This window comes from Manacus candei, unplaced genomic scaffold, assembly GCF_025592945.1.
Source record: "Manacus candei isolate 608988 ecotype Guabito, Panama unplaced genomic scaffold, ASM2559294v1 h1tg000021l, whole genome shotgun sequence".
Lineage (NCBI taxonomy): Eukaryota > Metazoa > Chordata > Aves > Passeriformes > Pipridae > Manacus > Manacus candei.
The window spans coordinates 5363101-5380769 of record NW_026138069.1 but is presented as its reverse complement, the minus strand read 5'-3'; the positions used below and the strand labels follow the sequence as shown (position 1 = coordinate 5380769).

At 36.8% G+C, this 17669-nt stretch overlaps 1 protein-coding gene across 1 annotated transcript in view; it reads left to right on the top strand.

The window, feature by feature from the left end:
• PHF14 (PHD finger protein 14) overlaps positions 1 to 17669 on the top strand; it is a 362909-nt gene that overhangs the window by 160797 nt on the left and 184443 nt on the right. The window lies entirely within an intron of this gene.

Here is a 17669-nt window from a genome sequence, read left to right as displayed (position 1 = left end):
TTTTCAGACTAACCCAGAAAGGCACAGTCAGTTCTCAGAGCTTATTCTCAACAGGATCTGAAGAAGGGGCAGGGTTTCCATTGGAACAGGCTGAAAGGCCTGTGAATTTTGAAGGACAGAACTAGTAGCTTATAAAAATGAAGTTTACTTGGGACTTACACAAAGGTAGCATAATGGCAGGGGGATTTATTGGCTGGGGTGGATTGTGGCCATGTCTCTGCCTGTCCCCATCTCCAGTGCACTTGATGTTTGGGTTTAGCCATGCAAATTATCCTGTCTGAAATAAACAGACAGGGTCTCATTTCTGCAAAATAATCTATTTCATTTCAGTCCATGGCAGCACGTTTGTCCTTTTGCTGTGAGTCTATGCCCTCTGACAGCCTAGGACTTGTATGGGTGTTTAAGAAGAGAAGGGTGGTTATTCAGTGTTCAGGTTTTGTATGAAAAGGTATTACTTGGCTCTCGAACACCTGAGTGAGAAAAATAGTTCAGAAAAGGTACAGAAAGGTACAGAACCTTTCATTTGATGCATAATGCTGATCAGCTTAAAAGGAGTATTTCTGTTTCTTTCCTAAATTATTCAAAAATTTAGTGTAAAATTATAATTACATAAATCCTACTTTTAGGTAACTTCTTTATGAGAAATCCAGCATATGTCACTAGAAGTCTACAGTCAGTGTTGTTAACCTGATCTAGTTAAAATTTGCAGCTGAATTGATTTCTTTTTCATTCTTGAGCTTTCAGACTACCAGTATGAATTACATTTTTGTCATATATGTTTTTCATTAGTGTCCAGAGGGGTTTTTTTATACAATGCACTGTGTAAAGCAGATGGCTGCAACACTCCTGCATGACTATGACATGATACTTCTGAGTGTTACTGCTTATCAGAACTAAGATGAAAACCTGATGCAGAATATTGTGACTTTATTATTAAAGTTGTGTCCATGCTGCAGTGAAATACAAGCCAATTTGGATACTGCAAACAGCTACTGCAGAATGAAGTTCAAAGCTTATATGAATGAACTAAAAGCTAACTTAGAGGTGGGATGAACAAAAGTTGAGACAGCTTTAATTCAACTGATTACAGAAACTTATATGAAGCAGTATATTCTTTTTATGCAAACACACATAGGCACCTCTATGTACATGTGTGCAAACAGCCAGTTATAATGTTCTTTTTAATTGATTCTCTTTCCCTTCCATGCTGTTATTTAATAATGAGTCACATGTGATCTGAAAATCTAGATGGAGTACTACTTACTTCACACTGCATCCCTCTCATGCATGACAGTGGTGGTGCTCCCCAGTTGGGAATTGCAGTTTTCTGGGCTGCACTAGTGATAGCTATTTTAGGGTGGCTTAGGGGATAATTATGTTTTCGGTGCCTGAGGAGAAGCTGTCATTTTCTTCATATTAGAGCAAATTCCCTGCTTTTTGTGCAGTTAATGGTGAATTACTGTTGATTTTTGTTCAGTCCTCCATGTTTGCTCTTTTCCCTCCTGTGGTACAGTGGGATATAGAGAATTTTTTGGACTCCCAACACTGTTTTGTATCACAGACAACCACTTCATACTCAGAGAAGAGCAAATTTCTCTATTACTATAATTTTTGTTCTTAGAAAATAATGTCTGACCTGAATGTTTGACCTTAGAAAGAATGTCTGGGGATCAACAGTTTGAGGTGTGAAAGTTCTTGTCAATCACTCACAGAGTAATGTTTCTGATTTATGAGTGTGATTTACGTTGTATTGTAGACTTATGGGAAATACTTTGCTGTTAGATGATTTTCCTTAGTCTATTACCTAATTGTTGTTATCATGCAAGGATGCTTGTTCTGAATGCTACATTCCTACATTAAATATAGGACTAAATGATTGGCATGAGTTATAAAAATAAAGGTACTTTTGACATAGGGGATGTTAATTTCCTGTCTGTAGCTGCACAGGCATTGAAATTGTTGGATCTAAAATGTGGTGCAGTCATAAGGAACTAAAGCAGATATGTCTTGGTATTTTAATCCCAGCATATGTGTAACTTCTTATGACTAAATGGGAATCCACAGTATTTTGTTTTTTCATAATGATATATTGAAGTGTATTGCTACACTGGACATTTGGTGCTCATTTATAGTTTTTCTCCTGAGCAACACTAGATATAGTGCATTATATGCACTGTGTCACGTGCAGTGGCCAATCCTAACACAGTATTCATTTTCTGCTCATTAGAAAGCGTTTGTATACCTTTAAATTAAGAGAACTATTAAAAACAATTATTCCTTCTGAGGAACTTCAATACTTGCACAGTAGGAATTTTTAAAGGGAGAGAACCATACTGACAGAGAGGTATCTCACTTCAGTGCTTCTCTGTTATTGCAGTTCCATAAGCTGCCTACCTCTTGGTTGGTTGCTCTGCATCACACTACAGAAGCTAACTCTCCCTGACATTAGGCTGGATAGGTTTTACTCTGGTTTTACTCTGAAAAGTGAAGATTGATTAGAAACTACCTCTATTTCACATGACCTAAAGAAAACAATTTTTACAATGAGTAAATGACTTCTATCACCTATCTAAGGCTATAGAGCGAAATCATAGCAGGTAATAAATATTTCCCCACCGTGAATTCAGTGTGGATTCTGCAGCGATGTTATCTGGGGGGGGGAAGTGAAATGCTGAAGGCAACAGCATGAAAATGCATGGAGCTATGGCATAGTTCTGATTTGTTTGGAAGAACTATTAATTTCCTTGTTACAAAGCCAAGTAAGAGCAACCCTTTAAAACTGTTGAACCATGAAAGCCATTTCCTTAAGGGTTTTAAATTTGGGAACAGAGTCGTGAAATTTGTAGCTTTGATGAGACATTCTTTGCCTGCAGTCAGAATAAGAGCCAGATCATTGGTTTCCCAGCATGACACCTATGTATTCTTGTGTGCACTAGATATCATTAGGCTCATAATAACACAACTATCATCACATTAACGTCTGAAAGGTTCAGTTTTGATGCTTGGTTTAAGTTTCATTTATACCTACAGCATACTAAACAGCTGCATAAAAGCAAAAGCTATACCATACCTATATTGTGCTATTGTTATGCACTTTAACCAAAAATACAGTCATTTTATGCCTGATCAAATTTTTATTATTTTTTTTTCTTGCCAAGTCATGTTTTTTTGAAATAGCTGCAGCAATGGACCAATAGCAGACCATGAATGCAGCAGGAGATAATGGTACTGTGAGACCACTGTTTTCTGGTTCATACACTAAGGACAATAGTGAACATCATATACATATTGACCTAATAACTGTAATTTTTAGTATATTATTGGAAGTTTATGTACTATGTCTGCCATCTTATGGTAGAAGGGAAGTGTGTCAGAACAAGCTGATTACTTATATTCTTTCAGGTAAAGCAGTGCAGACTGTTGGATTCTAGCAAGGCACCAGCTTTTGGAAGTCACACAAAGAAGGAAATACAGCTGAAAACAATTAGTGTTCTCACTGCTTTGCTATATACTTCTGTGAGTTGTTATTGGAAAAATAAAATATATCACTTCATAGGATAAAGTTGCCACCAGGTTTTACAATTAATATCTTACCATTTGTATCAAATGAAATTTGCAGAGAGAGTTACTTAGAGAAATCAGTTTTTATTCTGCCCTGTAACTGAACATTTGGGGGAGTTTGGGAGTTTGTTCTTATGATGGAGAGAAGAAGCTTGGTGAAGCAGCAATATAGCAAGTCTAGTAACTTGTGGCTTATAGGCAAATTACTTACTACTGTGATCTGAAAAGTTTTCCCCAGATCAGTGTCAGAGCTTTCATTTCTGTGTATGGGAGATGACACCTGCAGGAGTTCTGGCAAGAGGTAGTCTGCAACCTGGGGCTGTGAGTCAAAACCAGCCAATTCCAGTGACTTGGAACAAAAAAAAATGCAAAGACTACTTGAATCATCAGTAGTTTGTGAAGGTTTCATCATCAGAAGTTGCAAGGGCTATGTGAGCCAATATTCAGCAAGCGCTTTAAACCCTTGTGGAATAAGAAACACTAATTAGCAGCCTAGGAGATGGATTTATGAAAAATAGACTATAACAATAATACTACCCACAAGAAAGATTTTGGGATGATTTCATTTTAATTGTTGAAATGCCTACTAGTTATTTTAAGGATCACTGTTTCAGTTACCAATATCTGAACATTTTTGACTCCACACTGGACTGTTTTATTAATATTTTCCTATGAAAGATATGCTATGAAATAACATAAAAGCCAAGGAGCTAGGTGGAAAATGCCCCCTTTCACCCTTATTTTTTCCACAAAAGTATGCTGACCCTTTTTGAATCCAAGCATAGTGCAGATAATACATGGCATTGCTAAACCCACCCTTTAAACTGCATTGCTCAAGTTATGGAATTGTCTTTATTTGCTAAGCAGCTTCCTATTTAAATATTCTCTTTTGATGTGAAGTCACATTGTGTATTCCCATCCTTAAGATTTGGAGTCGAAACAAAACTGAGACTACCTTTTCTTCCTTGTAGATAAAACCTTTTTAGACCTGCCAAGGGAATTGTCACCTTTCAGAGATGTCAACATGATGGGAATCAGCAGGGTGAGGCTGCTGCCAGCAGTGGGACAGCAGGACAGAGAAGACTTTCATTCCCCAAAGCTTTGTTTTCATTACAGATGACAACAGCCTGAAAACCCAGGCTGAAGAAGAGGTATAGCTTAGATCATGTGCTTTAGCACATCCTTACATATTCTGTATTTTTTTGTCTTGGTTAAGAGAGAAAGAAGTAGAAGACTGCATTTCTTAATGCTTAAGTTATTTAGTAAGCCACGCTGGAGCAAAAATGGCAGACCTAGCCTCAGTGAATAATCCTTGGGTCCAAGCAGTTACACAATATTTTCTGATCAGCTTGCAATTTTTCATAAGTTATCCCCACCAAGTTATTCATAATGAAGAGACTTTCAGAACCATGCCCGTTATCTTTTCCTCTTTTCTTCAGGGATGGAATTCTGTGTAACATTAGACCCCAAAAGTGGTTGGAGCGTCAAGTAAAGAATAAAAATGCACAAAGCTCTCATTCTTGGTCTACTTGTTGGTCTCTGGTATCAGTTTAAATACAAATTTATGAACAACCACCCTGCTTCTGCTCTATAGCCTGAGATGGTCCTTTTTTCAAAGACTCCCTCTTGCCTGGGCATACTGCCACTGCTGAAATCTCACAGGCTCGCTTGATTTAGGTTTGCTTACTACAAAAGACAACAGTTCAAGTATTTTCTGAGAGGACACCAAGGCTGAATTAATTTCCTATCTGCCTACTGTCCAGTGAGTGTCAACCCTGGGAGATCAGCAGAGTTCTGCAGTAGGGCAAAATCCATTTTTTTAGGGCCTAAGAGAAGGCTGAAGGTATAAACCTTATGACAACAAAAATCACTGTTTTATTGGATGGATAATTACTAGGTAACTTTTCCAAGGTTATCAATTGCCTTGTATTCTTGTCTGAGCACCTAATCTTGGGTAGAAGCTTTTAGATTATTTTAGAAGTAAATATTTATTACACACAAGTGAAGTACCTAACTGCTGACTTGCATACAGATTCACAGCCTATTCCCTTTACAGCTTTATTCACCATAAGTGAGACCTTTTTATCATAGCCATTTGCCATTATTTGAGGGGTTATTAATTATAGTAATATCTCATCATGTACCTGGAGCCCAAATTCTTAGGAATAGTAACAATGAAAGATAACAAATTGATCTTTTTTCTAGTCTGAATTAAAATTTGGTACCTAGGGAGAATTTGGCTGTAGCCTATAGGATGTTTCCTGGTGGTATGATTAGTTGTCTTTCTTTGGTGCAAGTACCTTACAGGGCCTTAAAAATGTTCATAATTAGGTGCAATTTTCCTTTGCACAAACCTGAGAATTACATGAACCCTTGAATGGAATGAAGGATTCTAATAAACCAGTTACAACAGTGACCATTTACCTTAGAGAAATGATCAAGACATGTATTTTTTAATCTTAGTATTTTATTTTTAGTATTTTGACTGTTAGCATAAGATCAAGGGACATATCAAATTTTAATACCAAGGCTCACTATTAACCATGTTAATATTTGACACATTATTTAAAATTTTGATACCCAAAAATCCTCAAATGTAGCTAAAATGTGGAAGGCAAAAAATACAACTGCCATCTCCCCATCATTTATTTTATGTTGAACAGTCTATGGAGTGTGAATAGTTTACCTTTGGAGTCACCTGAGACTGCAAAGGAAAACAAATGTGTCTTGGACATGATGTTATAGAAATGGAAAAAAATGCACTTATTTTCAAACCTAGTTTAGACAAGCAGACTTCTGTTTTTGCCACATATGATAAAAATAGAAGAGTAATGGTTGATATGTATCAAGGTTCTGCCTCTAGTGTTGATAGGAAAATCAGGTCTACCATTAACATGCATGTAGACATTCAGTTCAGTGGACAGAAGAGTCTTGTTTTTTGAATATTAAAGTGCATACCATTTATAAAGTATATGCAGTGAGAGAATTACAGATCTTTGATACCACTACAGCTTTGCTATTTTTGAAATCTCACAGGAGCAAATCAGAAGGAAAAAACATTCAGGCATACCAGTAGAAATAACACTGCACGTCATGATCATGGCCCCTAAAAATGGAACAGTCAATTTGCTATGTTTGCCCAAGATGGCAGTGAAGAGTTAGAGTCGCAGCAATTAAGCAGCAGTTTTGCTATCAGTGCCTTTGAATTTGTACCACTACATTTCAAAGATCTTGATTTTTTAAGTTACAGTTGGTTTCTCATCAGGGGCATAGTGCCGTTAGAAGTCAAATTATTATAACATTTATGATTTATGTTTCACTTAGAAATTGTCTTTCCCAGAGCACTGTTTTATCTATGGTGTGAGGAAACAAACCTCACCTTTATTTGCCTCTTTTACAATGAATTCTAATTTTATATCCAACTCTGTCTAATATATGTATCCCCTAATACCTCATATCCAAACCTTCTTTGAACATTATCAGCTGCTTTTCTAACTCAATTATAGTATTATTTATATAGAGATATATCTAAAAAATTGTATTATATTTCTTTCAGTTGCATAGATTTATAGTTTGTGCAGTTTCCATCCTTACTAGATAACGTCCTGAGCAACCTGGTCCAATCTCAAACTGACCCTGCTTTGAGCAGGAAGCTCAACTAGAGATGTCCTGAGCTGCTTTCCCATCTGAATTATTCTGTGATTCAGTGATAAGTATTTCATGTTTATATACTTAGTAGTTTGTATGTGCAAATAGAAAAGGTAATAAAGCACTTTTCTTATAAAGTCCAAATGTATCTGTTTTCCCTCTGGGAATGTGAGGAGATGCCACTTTCCAGTAATTGGACTTTATCACAAACCACACAAGCTTAAACTTGCAAGATGATATGTAGAGGGCAGTCTCCAAGATAAAACTTGGGAGGGATTAATATTTTTGAGTTTATGACCAGTGTACAAGAGAGCATTGTTAAAGGGTTTTTTTCTTGTATTCTTTTGTTTTACTTCCATCAAGATAATTATTTTCTCATTGTTTATTTTATGTTTGACTGTAGATGAAGCAACCTATTAAAACCAACTAAAAAAAAGGGTTATAGCAGAAGATGATGTTTTTAATCAGTGTTTTAGTCTGTTAGAATAGCATTGACTATAGCATTTCCCTTGCCAGCTCTTCAAAGGATGGAGGTAAGCTTTTGCTCTGTGAGGATCTGTCTGTCTTACTCTACTGACAGAAGGACTGTGCCTATGCCTTGTAGTAACTGCTGGCTACAGAGCTGTTCTAGTAGCTGTCACTGAACTGTGGCTCTTTAGAAGTTCCTGGTCAGTGTTTCATTACATCTATGTCAGCTAAATGCTCTGTTAGGAATACAGTAATCCCAAAGTATAATCTACAGTGTTACTGCTTTAGGGTACACTGTATAGTGTCCTTTTAAACAAAGATGACTTCACTTTTTGATTATCATTCATTAAAGAGTTCATCTATGATATATATAACATTTGAATAAAGCCTAAGTTGATGTTTATGAAAAAAAGCAGTGTGGCATAAGGTGATGATTCTCCAGTGAAGCAGTAACTTCAGGAGCTGCAATTCATCAAAGGCTTTTTGACATCTTTCCCTTGGGTCAGGTCAATTGAGACTAAAAGCATTACAAATGTCACATATGGAGGGCTGTTGACGACAGAAGTGACACTTATTTACAAGCCTTTGCAGGCTGACTTATCTTTGAAGCACTATTGATTACCTCATGAGGAGGAGGCTGTATATTCTTTTCCTTCTGCCAAAGTAGGGTAAGTTATGTGGGTACAGGTAATGGAAGCAGTGAATTTGGGGAAAAAGAGATCTATGGGTGAAGTAAAGTACAATGGACACTCTGATGTCAAGAAAGGTGCTGTAATAAAAAAGAGGAGAATAATCAAAGCCGCCAAGAACTCATTGGAGTTAACCTATGCTAGTATGGCAAGCAGCAGAGCCATTTATGTGATGAATTATTATACAAGCTGTCTAGTTTTGCCTTTCTAAATTGTTCTATACCCATGTGCTGCACAAAAAGCTGATTTCCTGTGTCACTGTAAGTACATCACGATGGCAGAAGGATGTAGGTTGTATGTTCTTGCAGGCTGCACCCAGCAAACCACTGGTCTATCCCAGCATATAGCCCAACAGCATTAGCAGGAAACCCTGGCATCCTGCCGACCCCTCTGTCTCCTGTGCACTTCTCTAAGTAAGTAAATATCATGTTCACGAGTAATCTTCCCTACCCTAACAAGCGTAACCAACCCTTCTGCATTAACTATGAGTGAGACCACATGAGGGTCCTGCTATGCTGTCAGCAGCATAATGTTTTTGCTGCACAGTGGCATTAAGCAAACTAACATGAGTGGGAGTGGATAGGGCATTGCCAGAGTCTCCTCAGCCCTACTTCAGGTGGGTCTGTTTCTGACAGAGCCTGCTAGTTTCTCTGAATTGAAATATTGGTTTCATCATGACTCAGAAGTACACCTGTCTAACACTTGGGAGGGAACACTTTTCAACTCCAGTTAATTTAGTTATAAATAATATTGTTTAAATTAAGCATATGGACTCTGATTCAGTAGAAGCCCACACACATAGAAACACGTACAAATATGTATGTATGTGACCATTTACTTGATATTTATTTACTTGACTATGACACAAAAAATACTGTTTTATTGTTAAACTATACTAGAGAGTGATTTAATTTGTAATACCTGGAATTTTAATTTCCACTTTGAAAAATTTCTTAGTGAACAAAATTGTCTTTGTGGGGACATAGGAGCTTGGGAAAAGTCTTGGTGTTCTGCTCTTGTAGAGATGGTAATGTAGACTTCTAATAGTGAGAAATGCTAACGTATTTCATGACATCCTTTCCAATGAGTATTCCCATTAAAATATTTTAGAATGTGGTCAAATTGCATTTATGTCATAAAATGAAGTTTTACTATGATACAACTCTAATCAAATTACAATTATTTTCATTTGGAATAAAAAGAAATTTCAAATTCTTGCTGTTCATCATCTTAACTTTACTAATTGAAGGAAATGGTTTGTATGTCCTTTAGAGGATATGCAAAGGACATTTGTATTGCCAAATCAGCCTTTTCGAGGTAGTATGTAACTGTTGAATGGCTGCAGAGTGGTTCTTCTACATTTAAAGACTGATGCTTTCATTTCTTTTGTTGTCTAAAACCTAATTTGACCTGTTCAACTTATATTTATAGAAAAACAAGTGAATAAGAAACCTGACAACAATTTATTTCTGTATGCTAATTACACACAGTAAGCAAAGGAGTGCATATAACTAAGCTCAGAACGTACTGGCTTTATGGCAGATTTACATATTTTTATTATGCCTATCCATAGACACTCTATGGATAATAGGACCACTGTAATGAGAAATGAACATGAAGTTGTTTGTTGCATATTGCAAATGTCCAGTTTATTTAGAATTTAACTTCACAGTGCAAGAGGCAAAATGTGAGACCTTTGCTTGCTCGGGATGTTGGGGAAACAGTGTCTGTTTCTTAATGTGATTCTCATTTTTTTTTTTAAAGTTTTCATCTGTAAAATTATTTGAGGCTTCTGTTTTGACATTAGACATTTCTTAACTGTGCCAGTCACTACACACAAAAGAATTTTCATTCCCGTGTGAGAGAATTCGGCAGAAACTGATTTTAATAGCATCAAGTATTATAACAAAACATTTTGATTTCAATACTGCCTCTTTTTATCCCAGCAGGAAAGCTCTTATTTCTGAATTCCCCATGGAACTAGCTCTTGTACTTGCTAATTGCTGTACCACTTCCCTGAAGCTTATCATCACTGAGGTCCAAGTTTCTCATAGAGAACTTGACTGGAAACAAACACGCAAATAAAAGACATTTTCCATTAAAAACTGGTAAACTAAAGCCCACATTCTCATAATGCCTGTTATCCTGTAAATATGTACACAAGTACAAAAATGTAATTACACCTGAACTGCAATAGAAATGTTAGTCTAGTGATGCTTTCTTACTTACTCACTACTTGGATATTTGTTTAGTGGCATAGCATGAAGAGCCATATTAGTGATGTGTACAAAGTATGTAGTCAGGTTTTGATTATTAATTGATGAAAATATATGCTTGTATTTTAATTCATTCCAGGGCAATCTATTTTTGTATCAATAACATATAATAAAGCCAAGCAATTTTCCCACATGAATAAATTTAAGATGTGATGGTGATTAATGGTTAATTTCTGAGGGCTTTTACATAAGATCGTGTATTTAGCACATAATAAAAATTATTTGCATAATGGGGATCTTGTATTAAATTATATCATATTTGGACAGAGATTGTGCCTTACGGCCCAAGTTCTTTTATACTGGATAGTATAAAAATCCCAGAATGTTTTATTTTTTGTTTCATGGAGTAACTATATCAGGAGATTATGTATAAGTAGAAGAAACCAGACATGTTAAAAAAATGCATGGATAGCAGCCTGTCCTGATTTCAGACTTGAGGCACTCTTTAAGTCAACATATCTGGAGTCAATACAAGATGTAACCGGTTTAATTCAGAGTTTTAATGACTACTACAGTAAGCAAAGGAAGACTTTGATTAAGAATATAATTTTTTACAAAGAGGACAGTGAGGAACAGATTCCTATTACAGCAAAAAGAAACATTTGATTCCATGCCAAAGGGTCTGATAAATCAGTATATAAAATGAAAGGACTTAGTGAATTTGCTTTCAGAATCTATCCATTACCTAAAGACTCTCTTTTCAATACAGAAATGGAGACAGGTGGTGTGTAATTGCAACTGCAGAAGAATCCTATTGACATGGCAAATACACTACACCATGCAGTTATGCTGGCCATTCATCCTTAGGTAACCCTTAGGTCTACATTTTTTTATATTTAGTAGATAATACAAAATGTAACTGCATCAGATCTCAGATTCATCCCCCAAATGTTCTCTGCATTATCACATGTATCTTACATATAAAGATAAATGTTTGTAGTTTTTTTCCTGTACCTTCTCAAAGGTTGGAAAGACCACTTGATCTGTCTGTAACGATTGATAATGGGAGAAATCTGATGAGCTTTGTATCGGGAATAATACCACATTAAGTAACAGTATATCACGTTTGCATGATTATAAGAACTGTACAGGTAGGTAAAAAAAAAATTATTTTCTGTTCATTGTTCAGTCTTGTCAATAAATTATTCCTTATTGAAAAATAAATGAAATTTTACTACTTAATTCCTCTTATCACTAGAACATTGCCATCACCTTTTTGCATGTTTCACTGATCTTTAAATGACAAACAATATTAATGAGTTTAAGGGTTATTTTCAAGGAGAGTTTTTGTGTGTACTGCCTATCTTTTGTTTAACAAGTGAACATTTCCTACTTTAAAGGCTGGACTTACTGTACCTCTTTTCTTTCAGCTCTTTCACTACTAAAGTGATCAAAAAGATGGTTGATGTGCAATTTCTGGAACAGATGTAGAAATCTTTTTCAAGTAAGTTTCATTCTTGAGCTCTGGTCATTTTGTATACAAACTGCTGAATTGTGAAGTTATTTTTTGATGTATGTTGAGAGTGGGCATCTTTCAGTGTAGTCATATCAAATCTTTCCTCTTCTTCTGACATTGCACTGACCCATGGGGATTTTTTTCATCCAGACTTTGTAATTTTAAATAGGTTTGTCTGATACTGTTTAAGCTTGCTTATATCTTGGTTGTTGCAGTGTTTCAGACTAGCTTTGAAGAACTGATGCTTATGTATCAAAGAGATAAATGCTTTAATAAATGCCTGGAATGTGCTGTGCTTTCATCCTCAGTTTTTTCTAGGACTCTCCAGAGTTCCTGGTTTTGTTCTTAATTTACTTTTTCTTAGGAGTCTTCATTGGATAACATCTAATTCATGATACAAAACACTGTACTATGTGCTGATGGTTATATATAGATATGGATTGGTTCCTTTTCTTCCCTCAGGGAATAAGTTGTAAGATATTCCCTCATAGATATTTTGAGGCACGCTGCTAAAACAATTTGTTTCACTTGGCATCTTTTTTATCCAGCTTCTGGGCATGATTGTAGGTACAGATAAATTAAATTTCTCCCCTCCTATATACAACATATTGCTCTTTTATTCTACAGACTGCCATCCCATACAGCGTGGGTGTTTAAGCATGTGGCTCATCTTACTTACATGCATTTAACATGCATTTGTTTGATAATCGAATCCTCAAAGTGGCTCCTGGCACCTGAGGACACGGCTAGCACCCAGAGAAAATATGTTTAGGTGATGCTTGAAGTGCTTTACCGTTTGCAGGCTCCAAAACCTTGAGGGATTTAAATAAGTGTTAAATAAGCAGCTAGTTAATATAACTGCATTTAAAAAAATTATATTAGTTTTTAGAGGGCGTTGATTTTGCACATCATCCAAATTGTCTGAGTACTCTCAACTTAACTGATCATTTACACAGCCTTCCTAGGCCGAAGTCTTACAAGATAACACACCTCGAAGTGAGGAGAGATGTATTTGCAGGCAGTAGTGGCGCTAAGGGGTGAGGGATTACTGTGAGCGGCACTGCCAAGATCATTCCAACAGCATGAAAACTGCTGATAAACACTGTGGAAAAAACCTGAAGTCCCCAGTTCACGGAGGTCTGCTTGTCCAGATAGGCTTGAACGACTGCCAGTGGGTGAATCAGATGCCACTTGGGTTTGCGCTAGAGGAGACAATCTGTTTCAGCAGCACCGGAGCCTGAAAAGAGAGAATGAATCAATGGGAAGAGACTCCACACACAATGTCCTTTTCATGTTACCAGGAAAACCAGTTTTATGTCAAATTATTCTGGGATCAGGCGTGTGCCATTTACCTTATTGGAAAGCAATAGCTCCCCTTTATCAGTCAGTACAGTATTCATTTTCATTCCCATCTTTGCATTAAAGAAAGGGATATGTTTTTTTTTTTGAAAATAGCATTGAATTAGGTTTCATTCCATGAGGCTGTGCAACTGTTGATAAATTATTCTGTTTGCCGACATTTAAATCACTGTTGTTTTCACAATAAGGAGAATTTAGATTTTCTTTTGAATTAGCTGAAATTTTATCAGTTACAGGTTGTATTCTACCCGTGGGACACAGTCTGTCCCACTTAGAAAAAATGCCAAACTAAATGAGAGCAAAACAAATTAATTTCAATTTTTTTTTTATTTTTTATTTCAAGCTTTATTCCTCCCTCAGAAACACAAATGTGCACATGCACACACACCCACACCCTGCATCACTCTGAATGCTGGTTTTGGTGATTCGAAGGGCTAAAAATGGCTTGAATTACTTAAAATGGCCACTGAGGGACCTGGTAATTTTTATATTTAGCAGGGTGTCTTAACTGTGTTCCCATCTTGACTCTAACAGTTCATCTTTTCTGTTCAGATTTGGTTTAGATTGTTTTCAGGTCTTTTAACTATATTCATTAATTTTCTCCAAACCTGACCTTTAAATAATTACCACTTTCTCTCGAGAATTTGAAAGACATTTACATTGGATGCAGACAGAAAAGAAGAGCTTTGAATAATCTATCCTGCCAGTCAGTGAAAAGCCATTTCCAGGTTAAGTTTCTGAGGGGATAGATTATTACTGAGTGATAAATTTGTACTTGATATTAACCAAGTAGTGCTTGTACAGAAGCAACCAGGATGTCAGCTAGTGGTTCGTGAATAAGGCGACAAGACACAACTATAATTTATTGCCTCATTGCAGCGCTCTTATCCTTCCCCATTGCCCATCTTTCTAAATAAATTTGTTGCTTTGGGTAGCCTATTTACTAATCAGGAAAGTTGCTATCAGTGCAGAAATGAATGCTGTGTAGAAGAAAGGAAAGCTTCATTTAGATGTAGAATTAATCCATTTAGATCTTTTGAAAAATACTTTTCTCTTTCACACAGTGTGATCACTTTTGTGGGTATCTTCATATCTTACCACTCTTTTAATAATTGTACATCTTTCCATGTAGCACTTCTCAATTGTGTCACAGGTGTCCCCAGTGCTGTCTTTTTCCATGCATATTTTGTGTCTGTTGCTGATTTAAGCCATAAATATTTCAAAACTTGTAAGTTAAAAAAAAAATCAATGATGACATATATGCATAGTTCATAATATATAAAGATAGTGGTGTGAAATGGCCATTTGAAAGTTCTGGAAAATTAATCATAATAATATTTATTACAGAACAGTCTCCTTTACTAACATAATTATTATAATTATTGATATTACTATAGGCATCCTATTACTGTAACCTTGTGCTTATTAGATGGGAATCAGTTTCATATGTGAAGGCAAAGTTTCAACAACTTTTTTTGCCTGGCATTTGAAATACTGAAATGTATTCAGACTTAGCTGCACAGAGATGTTCCTGCATCATCCTACTAATTTTTTATCCACCAGCTCTACTTTCTCCATTGGCCAGGGGCAGAATAGCCCTTTCTGCAACATTGAATCACGGCTGCCTTCTGCTGCCCTGGACATGAAGGGTAGGACTTCAACCGCAAATAGCTCAGTGCAGTGACCTCACTGCGCTCTAGCCATAGGCATAAGAGCATGAAGCAATAGGAAGCATATGCTTCTCATGGCCTCCAGCCCTGAAGTCTCTGAAACACAAGGGTAATGTTCAGGAGGTGATGTCAAAACAGAACTGGGGCAGTAATTGCATGCTTTCTCTGGTTACAGGCCTTTGGTGTCATGCTCATGACTCCAAATGTTACCATTAATAATTGAATCTCACCTGGGGTTGCATTTCCCCTCTGTGTCCTGTTTTAAGCTATTATGAGTTTGGAACCTCTAGGTGAAGACATACTATGGGCATGTTAAAACCTCATATTTTTTTACTGCCTCAGCTTTCTGTTTGTTCATTTGTTTTTTAATTTTGTAAAAAGTAAACTGCCAGTAACTATATAGGAGTTCAGAACTGAATGGCCAGTAATTTTATACCTACAAACAGGCTTCATAGTTTTGATGTGATTTCACAATACTGATGCTGAGAGATGCCCATTGCCCACACTTAGAGGGCAACTTTGCCACAAGCAGCGCAGTAGGTTCTGTGAACTGTCTTATGACCCCAGTGCTTTACACACTTAGCTATGCAGGGCTCTTCTAGATATAGGTCTACCTAGCTGGATAATGTAGTAATAATAATAGAATCAAAGAATCACAGAATCACACAATATGTGTGTGAAGGGATCACTGGGTCCAGCTGCTGGCCCTGCACAGGAACATCCCCAAGAGTCACACCATGTGCTTGAGAGTATTGTCCAAATTCTTCTCGAACTGTCAGGCTTGGTGCTGTGACCACTTCCCTGGGGAGCCTGTTCCCATGCCCAACCACCCTCTAGGGGAAGAACCTCATCTAATATTCAACCTAAACCTCCCCTGGCACACTTCAAGCCATTCCTTCAGATCCTGCCACTCGTCCCCACAGAGAAGAGATCGGTGCCTGCCCCTCCTCTTCCCCTCATGAGGAAGTTGTAACTGCAATGAGGTCTCCCCTCAGTCTCCTCTTCTCCAGGCTGAACAGACCAAGTGACCTCAGCTGCTCCTCATACGGCTTCTCCCCAAGGCCCTTCACAATCTTCATTGCCCTCCTTTGCACTCTCTCTAAGAGCTTAATATCTTCCTTATATTGTGGTGCCCAGAACTGCCACAATATTCAAGGTGAGGCTGCACCAGTACAGAGTGGAGCAAGACAATCACCTCCCTTGGCCTTGACTAGTAATAATAGCAATGTAGAATTTATTGTTGTGCTGGGGCAAAGCCAGCCTTGTTGCCATCCCTACAAGTTTCATCTGGATTTCCTCCAGCATTCTGCTCATTGCCAGTGGCAAAGACTGTGCAGCTCTGATTATGCCTCATCCTGTTGCCTGCAGGTTTTATCTGAGAGAGATTTGTGTAAAGCTAATGGGGCTGTCCCTGGAACTGTGGCCCTGAGGGTCAGAGACAGTTCAAGTCTCTGGAGTACCAGTAAAGTTTCTGAGTTTGACACTTACAGGAAATTAAAAATGTGTTTTGACTTGGTGACCAGAAATATTTATGTTTGTAATCAAAGATCACTGGGGATATAAAGCCTCATGCAACTTTTTATAGGTCGTTTTTGGAAGTTTACATGGGAAGAATTATCCAGTAAGAGAATTCTGACCCACAGAAAGGTAAGTGATGATGTTTGTGAATTTTCACGTGTGTCAATATATTCAACTGTTAGCAGAGCTGACCAAATATCATGTTCTTTTCATAAAAGAGTGAGATTGGGTAATCTGTTGTACTTTCTCAATTAGTTGTAATGAGAGACATTTGACTACGTTATTGGAAAACTAATATAATTATTGGATGCTGTATTGGAAAATTCATAATGATTTGAATCTGCTGGCAACATTTAATGAGATTTCCTGTGTTGCTTTCATTCATTCAAGTCTGTCATTCACCAGTCAGATTGGTTGAGATATACTGACATGAAAGAGTTTCTTAAGTACAAAATTCTTATATAGGGGGGGAGTGTTCATGCCTCAAACCTTATCAGCACCTGATTATAATGGAGAACATTTATTGCGGATTTTTTGGTCATTTTTTCCAAGGTGAAGTTTCTGTCATAAATCCTAATATCAGATTGCTACTTAATCTACAAATGCATTATAAAATGCTATATAGGAAGGTTTTCCTCATAATGTTTTCCTTGAGTAGAAAAAAAGGGCAAAATTAAATAAAATAAAATACAACAATAATTGTTGTATACGCTCTTATTTTTAGATTCTAAACACAGCTTGTGGCTATACAGTGCTGTAAGACAGGTTTCATTACTGTAATGATAACCCAACAAAAATGCGTTTATCCTTCTCTATTAGAAAAATGACTTGTGAAGAATAAAAGTTGTCTGCAGTTTTAAGTAAGTTGTATCTTTGAGTGTAACTTTGAAGTAATTGTTTTTATGTTGTATAATATGACCCAAATATTGTGTTTTTGTCAGCATGTCTAATAGGTTGCTCAATAACCTTGTTCTGCACAGGTCATTGAGCCCATTCATGTTCAATGATATACAGTATGAATGTT